This window comes from Nycticebus coucang, chromosome Y (assembly GCF_027406575.1).
Source record: "Nycticebus coucang isolate mNycCou1 chromosome Y, mNycCou1.pri, whole genome shotgun sequence".
Taxonomy (NCBI): domain Eukaryota; kingdom Metazoa; phylum Chordata; class Mammalia; order Primates; family Lorisidae; genus Nycticebus; species Nycticebus coucang.
The window spans coordinates 24,085,074-24,097,295 of record NC_069805.1 but is presented as its reverse complement, the minus strand read 5'-3'; the positions used below and the strand labels follow the sequence as shown (position 1 = coordinate 24,097,295).

Below are 12,222 nucleotides of genomic sequence, written 5' to 3'. Positions count from 1 at the left end.
AATGCTCCAACTCCCACATGTGCAACCAAAGTCAAATAAGAGGTGAACCTGCAGACCTAGACAGGAGCACCTGGAGAACAAGAATTCAAAGATAACTCTGAACTGAGAATTACAATGAAACTCACTCACGCAGCACTAGCAAAACACACACAAACAAATTTAGAGGATCATCAGGGGTCACCAGTCATAGGCACCAGGCAAGAGCTCTTCAGTAGGCTGAGGAAAAGTCTAATATAGCAGAAATATGAGCCATCAGGATGACAGCTCCCCCCACCAAAGTTAGAACTGCGGTGCTACTGTTTCTTCTCAAAGCAGCGCTGTGTGTGCCTCAGGTCGGCACCCCAAACAATACAGGAGCCTCTTGGAGAACTGGCTAATCACTTGGGCCTCTAGAGGGGGGCTTCACAGGCAACCAGAGAGGAGAAAGGGTGTGCAGTGGGCTCAGGACTGCAGAGAGAGTATTTGTTCACTTTTGCACTAGGCAGATTGGGGACTGAACTCATAGATGGACATTCCCAGGTGCAGAAGAACAAAGACCTTGTGGCTCCCTCCCATGTGGTGAGTTGAAAGGTCCTTTCTTTCCTGATTTCTGGTGGAAAGCCCATGGTAGGCCTCCCAGTTGTAGGAGGGATCTCTCATCCCCTTGGCAATTGGTGCCTTTAGTCTAGTCATTCTGTACCTGATCTCTATTATCTTTCTTGCTCTTTCTTGGCCTTGAAATTTTGCTCAGTGAGGATGATGTGCACCTTGATTTCTTCTCATTGTGCTTAATTCCCTACTTTTGTCTTCTGTGGGTTCACTTTAGTCCAACTTCTCTTCTTCTGGACAGAGCTTCTGGCAGAAGCTGCCTCTAATTGGCCATCTTGACCCTTCTAATTGAAGGATTTGGGGGTGGCACAAAATCTTCAAAACTTTGTATTTTAAGCTTTCAGTGCATTTTAATTCATATGAGTCATTCCATGCCTGATAGTACCAGTGCCTGCCTCTCTGAAGTGTATCATTCAAGGCTCTGGGAACTCAGGCTTTCAATAGTGTTTGAGGCATCAGTTGGGAGATAGGGATGCTGTTGGAGCCTGTGACATCCTAAGGGTTTAGGATGCCCTCTTCTGTGGATGCCATTTAGTTTCTTTCCCAAGTTACACAAAGCACAGGGTAGGCCCTGTCTCTGGAGCATAGCCTTGAAATTATCTGCAGATAATGACTCTACTTTGAGAAACACCTTTTCCTCTTAGCAAAGACTGAACTGGGTCTAATTATTCAAGGTTTAACCTTGGACTGTGAAGGTGCTATGTGATCTGAACTGCCTATCATAAACTCGGTGATAGCTCAGAAAGTCATAAAGTTAGGCATGCACAGCAACCCTCTATCATCACATGGCTGTGAAATGTAGGAGACTAGACAAGAGAAGGGCCTGTAGGCACAAGTAGGCTACATAAAGTGGCCCGAATACCTATAGTCCTCACTAGTGCTGCATTGCCATCTCTCTCTCAGACACACCGAGGGCCTCATGGAAAGTTCCCTATGAACAATAGACAAAGGGAGAGAAAACCTGGGCATGGTTTTCAAATGGCCACATTACCCAAAGGTAGGCAGCTATGATACTACAACTCTTTTCGAGGATATTTCTGACCAAGAAAGATGAGAGTAAATTTTTTCCAGAGGGCAGAATTTTAAGCAGTGTATCGAATTGTTCATTTTAATGAGAAGGAGATACAGCCAGAAGTGCAATTACTATATATAACATTCATAAACTATGGCCAATAATTTGGCCAGATTGTCAAAGATGTGGAATAAATATGATTAGGACATTAATAATAAAAAATTTGGAAATGGGGGTAAAATTCTCAAAATAGGCAAAAAAATGTAAAGATTTTTGTGTCCCATGGGAACACTCAGCAAAATGTGACTATAGAGATCTTCAATAATCTAATGGACAGGTGTGGTGGCTCATGCGTGTAATACTAGCACTCTGAGAGGTGGAGACAGGCAGATCACTTGAGCTCAGGAGTTTGAGACCAGCCTGAGCAAGAGAGAGCCCCTTTCATTAAAGAAAATAGCCAGGCATTGTGGCAGGCAGCTACTTGGGAGGCTGAGGCAAGAGAATCACTAGAGCCCAAGAGTTTGAGGTTCCTGTGAGCTGTGACACGACAGCACTCTACTGGGGACAAGAAAGTGAGACTGTGCCTCAAAAAAAAAAAAAAGTTTAAGGGTTATGGATGCCCTCTTCTGTAAATGCCATTTAGTTTTTCTCAAGTTATCCAAGTCATTGACCAATGGGCTCATGAACAAAGTGGCCATGGCAGCAGGGATGGAGGATACTCCCAGGCTTAGCAACAGAGATTTTTACTCACCGAGTCTGGCCTACCTGTGGCCAGCACAGAATGCCAATCTGCCAGATTAATACAGAGACTCTGATCTTTTTCCATTCACTGAAGTAATCAGCCAGCACCAGAGTAGCATACTCAATGGTAGGACTGTTTCCATCATGAAAAGAGCAATACTTTGTTCTAATTGGACTAGACACTTATTCTGAATACAGATTTGCCTACCCTGGATGTAATGCTTCTGCCAAAAGTACCATCCATTGACTTACATAATCCATTTTACACTTGCATCCTATTCCACAAAAATTATTCATGACCCAGGAGGTCAATTTACAGCAAATCAAGTGGGGAAAGGAGACCATACTCATGTAACACACTAGTTTTACTGTATGAGGGAGGATACCTGAGAAAAGTAAAATCTACAAAAGCAAAGGCTTCTCAGTGAAGCCTATGGACACTCTTGCAAGCTCCTTCCCATGGTAACCCAGCCCTTAAGAATTTGTTAAACCTAGCTTCCTAGGTCCTTGACTCTAACATTTGCTGCTTGCTTCCACTTCTGTAAACCCTGCACATGATTTGACACCTCCAATGAGAAATAATATGGTAATTCCTCTGTCTACTTCTGAGTCCAATAAAAGGACAAGGGCAGAGCTGATTGGGATCTCAACCATTTTGGATATTATTTTAGCTGCTGTGGCTCCACAGCTAAAATGAAATTCCTTCCTTTATAATCTTTGGTGAGAGTCTATTCCATTCACCACCATCCTGAATCAACTATTTTGATAGAATGTTAAAGGGGCCTTTCAAAGTCCCCTTTGTACTGCAAGTTGTGTGGCAATACCTTGCAGGATCCTAGCAAATTTATCCAGAAACTGTTCTGCTTTGAATCAGAATTCTTTATGTTATACTGTTTCTTCCGTGTCCAGGACCTGTGGATCCAGAAATCAACTTCAGGAAATAGGGCTCTGGCACTAGTCTTTGTTAGCTTTATGACCCTTTACAAAATTTTTGCTTCCTAACTCCACAGCTTTGTACTCCGTTGGCACAGAGGTCTTAGTTTCACAGTTTAAAATGTCTCCATTCAGAGATATAACAATAATTCCATTGAACTGGAAGTTCAGACTGCCACTTAGACTTTTTAGGCTCTGTAGCCTTCTAATCAACAAACGGAGAAGGGAGTTACTGTGTGGGTTGGAGTGATTGACTGTTAACAACCATGGGGAAAACCACTGCTTTTCCACAATAGCAATAAGGAAAAGTATATTTGAAATACATGAGATCCTTTAGAGTACCTACTAGTATAACCATGATATATCTTTAATTTTAAAGAAAAAAAAAAAAACATAATCCAGGAAGAACTACTAATAACCTAGATCTGTCAGGAATGAAGGTTTGGGTTACCCATTAGTAGGAAGAACCACTACTAACCTGGACCTGTCAGGAATGAAGGTTTGGGTTACCCATTAGTAGGAAGAACCACTAATAACCTGGACCTGTCAGGAATGAAGGTTTGGGTTACCCCATTAGGTAAAGAACCACAATCAGTTGAGGTAGTTGATGAAGGCAAAGGAAATATAATATGAACAGTGGAAGAATTCAGTTATAAATACCATCTACAAATGTGTGACCAGTTGCAGAAACCAGAAATATAATTTTTCCTTCTTTATTTTAAAATGAATGTTTTTGTTGGTATATATGTTACTATATATTATATACATATTATATATATATGCATGATACAATTATTCTGTAAAGTATGATATGATATACATATGAAATACTACAAACTTTTTGCTAGAAGAAGATTCAAAGTTATTAGATGATATTAGCTCCATGATACCCCATCACTTATAGGCTACTATTAACAATGTTTAAATAGTATAATATAAAACTACTATATTTTATGTTTCAGTATTTTTTTGTTTTTTTACTTTTTAAGATTTATGATTGTAATTGTTTACTCACATCATATGGAGATTATTTGTTGCTAACATACAGAAATAGTAGTGATTTTTAAATATTGATCTTGAATCATGCAACCTTACTGAACTCATTTATTCTAGTGGGCATTTGTGAATTTCCTAGATACTTCTATATATAGTATATCATTTGTATAGGATCCCAATCCTCTTCTGGGACCATTAGTTTCTCTTTGTTACATAATATTCCTGCCTTAATAACTCCAGTATAATGTTGAATAAACAGACATTCTTGCCTTGTTTCTAAACTAAGTTTCCCAAGCCAATATATATATATATATATATACTTTTTTTTTTTTTTGGAGACAGTCTTACTATGTCACCCTGGGGAGAGTGCTGTGGTGGCACAACTCTCAGCAGCCTCAGACTCTTGGGGTTAAGCGATTCTCTTGGCTCAGCCTCCCAGGTAGCTGGGACTACAGGCACTGGCCACAATGCCTGGCTATTTTTTGCTGCAGTTGTCATTGTTGTTTAGCTGGCCCCGGGCCGGGTTCCAACCCACCAGCCTCCGTGTATGTGGCAGGCGCCCTACTCACTGAGCTACGAGCATGGAGCCAACCCAAGATTTCAATCATTGCATGTAATATCAGCTGTAGGTTTTTCATAGATGCCCTTCAGCAGCCCTAGAATGTTCCATTCTGTTGCTACTCAGTTTAGGATTTATCAAAAAAATGGGTATGGATTTGTCAAATCTTGCTCTGTGTTCATCAAAATAATACTGTTTGGTATCCTTTGCTGTATTATATTGACCAATCTTTGGATATTAAGCTACATTTCCATTTGAGTCAAATCCTGAGTAAAAATGGTCAATAATGTTTTGAATGTTTGAATTATTTTGTTATAAATTTTGAGTATTTCTGTATCTATATTCATAAGGGATGATGATGTGTATTTTTATTTTCTTGTAATGATTTTACCTGGCTTTGTTGTCTGGGAAATACTGTCTCATAGAGTGAAACTGTAAGTTTTCCTTATGCTATATTTCTAGAAGTGATCTTAAGAAACCTGCATTAATTTTTAATTAAGTATTTGATAGAGTTTCTCAGTGAATTAGCTTGCATGTGGGCTCTCTGTATGGAAAAGTTTCAAATGAATTTAATATTTTAATTTTTGCCTGAGTTTATTATATTAATTTGTATAGATTGTACAGGGATTTATTTCTAATTTATCATATCCCACATTTCTAGATTTTAAGGCAGTTGAGATCAAAATTTTTAAAAGTAATATGCAAAAATAAACATTTTTAGCAAAGTTTCCTCAATGTCTCAGGGTGTCCTGTGGGCAGTAGGGGGGCGTTATTGTACTTCTTGTATTTAATTCCTATATTTACTACATGGGATAAATGGCGGCATATAATCTGTACTAATTTGAAGAATGTTCTAATTGTATTCAAAATAAAAATTTGAGCCATGGGCTGTGCCTGTGGCTAAAAGGAGTAGGGCGCCAGCCCCATATAAGGGAGGTGGCGGGTTCAAACCTGGCCTCAGCCAAAAAAAAAAAAAAAAGAAAGAATCAGAGCCTATCTCTCTTCATCAATATTTAGGTGGACAAATATAATTTGAATAAAAATAGAAAATGATACAGAAAATGAAGAATGGTACAAAGAGATAAAACTCTGACAAAGCAGATTTGTTAATACCTAGATTATACCTGTTTTTTGACACAATTCCTATGTGTTTATGTATATATAGTTAATGATAAGAAGTTTAGTGTATACCTCAAACTGCAGACATATTTACAATCATTTGGGTGATTTAAAAGAATCATAGAAATCAACTATTCTGGTACAAAACAAATAAATGAACACAAAAAGGATTAAGTAATTTTTTTTTTTTATTGTTGGGGATTCTTTGAGGGTGCAATAAGCCAGGTTACACTGATTGCAATTGTTAGGTAAAGTCCCTCTTGCAATCATGTCTTGCCCCCATAAAGTGTGACACACACCAAGGCCCCATCCCCCTCCCTCCATCCCTCTTTCTGAAGTTTGATTTGATAATTAGGTACACACATAAACATCATATTAGGTACTAAATGGAAGATAAAATAATTTTTAAACCCCATAGCAAAGATTTTATAAGTACTGTGAAATGACAGTAGAAACTGTTAATTATAGCATAACCCATAAGTAATATGTAAATAACCACCTGCACATTTCCTCTAAGATAATTTTAAATAACTACTGGAGAAAATTTAAACCAACATTACTTTAGTAGAGTTCAAGTATTATTTTTTTCTTTTTTTGAGACAGAGCCTCACTTTGTCACTCTTGTTAGAGTGCCATGGCGTGACAGCAACTTGAAACTCTTGGGCTCAAACGATCTTGTTGCCTCAGCTGCCCTAGTAGCTGGGACAATAGATGCCCACCACAATGCTCTGCTATTTTCTTTTTGTTTAGCAGGCCTGGGCAGATTCCAACGCACCAGCCCCAGAGCATGTGGCTGGTGCCCTAACCACTGAACTATGGGCTCCCCAAAATTTCAAGTATATATAAGAAGAAAGTATTTTCACTGGAGCCAAAGGACCTACATTTACATAATTAATTCTATCAATACTGAATTTCTGGTACTGAAAAACAGTAAGTCTGGTTGTAATCAGGTCTCATACATTAAACTGGAAGATTGCCACTTTATAGTTCATGTTTTGGGCAAAAATATATTCATAAATACTATTTGATGCAGACATCTAAAAATACTCAAATGTTATCATTATTCATAAATTACTTAACAAATTGAATCAGAAAATATGGGCACTTTCCAAGAGCACAAGTAAATTAAAAGAAGAATTCATAGGAGTAATCAAACAAAGAAGCCAGTTTTCCTTCGAAACTGTATAATCATGTGGACCTCAAGGCTTTGGGGACTGTTCGACTTACTCTTTTTGACTAAACAAGAAAAATTGCTAAATGAACTTATCCCAAATGTAAATTTTTTTCAAATGTTCAAACCAAATTATTTTCAAATTGTAATTTCTTATGGAGTATGAAGCAAGGCTCTCTAGAGCCTGTGTAATACAGAAAACAGAGAAATAAAGAGTGCTGAGAGAAATTAGTGTCCATGATACCTAGCTAAAATGTCTTTACAAAATAAGGGTAACGTTTTACTTTTGGAAATAAAAATAAATGAATGTAAAACATTGATAAATTTTATTACCAGTAGGAGCTTCTTTAGATAGAGAAGTTTTCTGATATAAAGTTCAGGGAAGTAAAACAAAAGATAACAAATTTCTTTGTTTTTGTTTTTTTTATGATGAAAAGTTATCTATTTAGAATTAGCCAGCTGGAGTCGGTTTAATAATCCTAATTTTGTTGGCAACATCCAAAGCATCATAATCAGAAGCCAGTGGAACATATGCCTTCTTCTCACCATCAGGCCTGATCAGAGTGTTGACCTTCGTCAGCTTCTTCACACCCTGTTTGATGTAGTCCTTGTTGGTTTGACATCCACAATAAACACAAGCGTGTTGTTGTCTTCTATCTTCTTCATGGCAGATTCAGTGGTCAGAGGGAACTTGATGATGGAGTAGTGGTCTTGCCAGCTTGTGTCTCCTCGGGACACTGTTCTGAGGATATTTGGGCTGACTCTGGAGCCTCAAAGTTTTTGCCACTGGAAAGTGGATGATGTACAGATCTTTTCATAATATGTGTGTGTGTGTGTGTGTATGTGTTTATTTTATTTTATCATTATTATTATTGTGACTGTGAATGCCTTTTAGCACTGTCTTCTTGGCCTCAGATACCTTTGCTTTGGCTTCTGCCAAAGGGGAGGGGCAAGAGCTTCCTTCTTTGCTTTCAGCACCATCTTGTGAAAAGCAAGACAACAAATTCCTAAAACTTACGGGACATCAAATCACGGTGGACATTGGACTTTAAAAATCATGAAGTTTTTTTTTTAATTTTTATAAATGAAATAGTGTTTATTCATCTATTTATATATTGGCCTTGATGCAAAAGAAGACTAAAAGTGGCTTAAAAGGGGATTAGAGTAAGTTTAAAAATATTTAAAATATACATATTATTCTCCCCAAAAGCTAGCTGCTTCCAAACTTGATTTAATATTATGTATGTTTTCCCTTCGTTGTTTGGTAAACACGTTTGCTTCTCCTTTCTGTAATCGCCATCTGACTGCTGATTTTTGCTGTTTTGTCTACTGATGTTTCACCTTCTGTTTCACGAGTTCTGGAGGAATTGTTGAACAGCTCACAACACTGCCCACAGAAGAAGTAATACTCAGAGTTCTTGTTCTACACCAATTAATGTCTCACATATTTTTCTCATCTCTGAGAGGCCTGGATTCTTTACTCAGTGACAGAAGGTAGTTAGATGAGAGCTCCTCAGAGCCAGCAGAGGCTTCTCCTTGATGTGTCTGACCACCTTGCCTCAGGTAATTTTCATTTCTGTTTTTCTACTCAGAAAATTCAGGTATGGAATTTTTGTCAACAACCTGCCCTTTCATTTTCTTTAAAGCCTGGCTGAAGTAAGTCATTTCAAAGCGGTGTGCATCAGCTCTCTGCTCTGATGAACTGTCCTCCCTGATCTATTCGTGGTCTTGAATGATCTGTAGCCACCTGACTGGTCCACACAGTTCTGTTCACTTTCATCCTCGGATGTACAAACCTCATTTTTCTGACACTTCTCCATCAGAAAACAAACACTGAGGTCCCTCTTCTGTCTCAGTGTCCCTCTCATCTGGGCCCACTGACTGCATCAGGTCGTCACCAGCCTGCAGCTCCTTTGTATAGCCACTGGCAGAATCCTACACATCAAGAGAGCCTTCCCTCTTAATATAACTAAAGGTTGGATAAAGCTCCCTTTCATAGTCAAAATGCTTCATGAAGAAATCTCTAATGCACTTGATGTCTCTGTCAAAATATCATTGAGACCATCTATGGAAAATCGACCATGGTGATACGATCATTTTCATCCAAAATGAGATTGAATTCATTGAAATCTCCATGAATTAGCTCATGATTCCCAAATCTTACAATTAGTTCCATAGCTTCATCATATACAGTAAGGCAGGATTTTCAACATGGTGTATCTGACATAGAAGATAACCATTTATGATCTCCATGACCACTGCATGGCGATTGTAATCTACTGGCTTTGGAACTGGAAATTTTGTCTCATATGATACCTTTCATACAGGCAAATTCCTTCATGGCAGAGAGAAGAGATCAATAAAGCCAAGACACACAATGCCTGTGTTTATGGTAATCACGCTTGTTTTTCAGATTTCGAAAGGAGGTTCTTCTTAGTCTGTGAAGGTCTAATGCAAATTGCTGTCTTTCTTCATTTGCAACAATGTAAATATCTGATTCTTTGCCAACACCCATCTGGTTTCCAACAGACTCAACTACTTGTCTGGAAGAAAGTGTTTTCAAAGCCAGGTAATCACAGCCTGCATTTGTCAACCGATCGCCCTGGACAGTCTTGGTACACTCCCAAGCTATGAGTTTATGTTTCACTAATTCTCTTAAAACTTTATTACAGCCACCATGTTTAAGGCTGGCTATAGAGGCGATCAAACGGCAGGGAATTATATCACGGTTCTTCATGCCCTTTTCAATGACCATCAGAACCCTAAATTCATCCCGGCTCAGGTAGCGCAACTTGGCCATATTTACCTTCCCCATGGCGGCAGCGGACGGAAGTCCAAACACAAAGTTTTTAAACAGCATCATTTTCCAAATAATTGATATATAATAAGAGTATAATTTTTATACATGGTAATTAAATCAAACAACTTATCTTCTACTTGAAATGGTAACTGAGGAGAGAAAAACCTACGCTTCAGAGAATTATTTTTATTTTGTGCCACTTATTTTGTATATTTTGGAGAACATTATTCTTTTGTTTGAACTGAGAAGAAATAAAGGATCAACTGTGGCATTTTTTGGACATTCCGGATGACTGAGCCATATGCCCAAAACAAGGTTGAGGAGAATGGAATAATAAAATCCACTCATTACATGACCACAAAGCAACTCAATAGCAGCAGGATGGTCTGGGTGGCCCTCTTTTCTGGGGAGGCTTTAGAGTAGAGTCTGGTGCTGTGAAGGTGCTGGGATGGTCTCTGCTCCCTGAACAGGAGGATCACTATGTCAGCACTTGAGAGTAGCATGATTCCTACAAAGGAGACACACCTGGATAATAAGAGTGCAAAAAGAAGTCCCCTGATAATGGGATTCATGGGAGAAAGTGAGCAGCGTTTATCTTCAGTAGATTTGTCTGGTCAAATTTTAAGTACCTATGGTGTAGAAGATCATGCTATGATTAAAAGACAAGTTGCAGGCCCACAGAAACAATAAAACATGGACGATGTAATCTGTGGATTTACGTTTATTTTCTTTTTCTTTCCTTTTATTTTTTTAATGTTGGGGATTCATTGAGGGTACAATAAGCCAGGTTACACTGATTGCATTTGTTAGGTAAAGTCCCTCTTGCAATCATGTCTTGCCCCCATAAAGTGTGACACACCGAGGCCCGCTCCCTCACTCCATCCCTCTTTCTGCTTTTCCACCCCCCCATATCCTTAATTGTCATTAATTGTCCTTATATCAAAATTGAGTACATAGGATTCATGCTTCTCCATTCTTGGGATGTTTTACAAAGAATAATGTATTCCACTTCGATCCAGGTTAATAGGAAGGATGTAAAGTCTCCATTTTCTTTAATGGCTGAATAGTATTCCATGGTATACATATACCACAGCTTGTTAATCCATTCCTGGGTTGGTGGGCATTCAGGCTGTTTCCACATTTTGGCGATTGTAAATTGAGCTGCAATAAACACTCTAGTACAAGTGTCCTTATGATAACAGGATTTCTTTCCTTCTGGGTAGATGTCCGGTAATGGGATTGCAGGATCAAATGGGAGGTCTAGGTTGAGTGCTTTGAGGTTTCTCCATACTTCCTTCCAGAAAGGTTGTACTAGTTTGCAGTCCCACCAGCAGTGTAAAAGTGTTCCCTTCTCTCCACATCCACGCCAGCATCTGCAATTTTGAGATTTTGTGATGTGGGCCATTCTCACTAGGGTTAGATGATATTTCTCTAATATATAGAGATAATTAACACTTTTTCATGTGTTTGTTAGCCATTCGTCTGTCATCTTTAGAGAAGTTTCTGTTCATGTCTCTTGCCCACTGTTGGCTTTTTTCATGTGGATTAATTTGAGTTCTCTATAGATCCTAGTTATCAAGCTTTTGTCTGATTGAAAATCTGCAAATATCCTTTCCCATTGTGTAGGTTGTCTCTTTGCTTTGGTTATTGTCTCCTTAGCTGTACAGAAGCTTTTCAGTTTAATGAAGTCCCATTTGTTTATTTTTGTTGTTGTTGCAATTGCCATGGCAGTCTTCTTCATGAAGTCTTTCCCCAGGCCAATATCTTCCAGTGTCTTTCCTATGCTTTCTTGGAGGATTTTTATTGTTTCACGCCTTAAATTTAAGTCCTTTATCCATCTTGAATCAATTTTTGTGAGTGGGGAAAGGTGTGGTCCAGTTTCAGTCTTTTACATGTAGACATCCAGTTCTCCCAACACCATTTATTGAATAGGGAGTCTTTCCCCCAAGGTATGTTCTTGTTTGGTTTATCAAAGATTAGGTGGTTGTAAAATGTTAGTTTCATTTCTTGGTTTTCAATTCGATTCCAAGTGTCTATGTCTCTGTTTTTGTGCCAGTACCATGCTGTCTTGACCACTATGGCTTTGTAGTACAGACTAAAATCTGGTATGCTGATGTCCCCAGCTTTATTTTTGTTACACAGAACTGCCTTAGCTATATGGGGATTTTTTCCGGTTCCATACAAAACACAGAATCCTTTTTTCCAAATCTTGAAAGTACGATGTTGGTATTTTGATAGGAATGGCATTGAATAGGTAGATTGCTTTGGGAAGTATAGACATTTTAACAATGTTGATTCTTCCC

At 38.5% G+C, this 12,222-nt stretch overlaps 1 pseudogene; it reads right to left on the bottom strand.

Annotated features, from left to right (window-relative positions):
- Positions 1 to 8,313: 8,313 nt before the first annotated feature.
- On the bottom strand, positions 8,314 to 9,934 carry LOC128578995 (serine/threonine-protein kinase RIO2-like; annotated as a pseudogene).
- Positions 9,935 to 12,222: the final 2,288 nt, after the last annotated feature.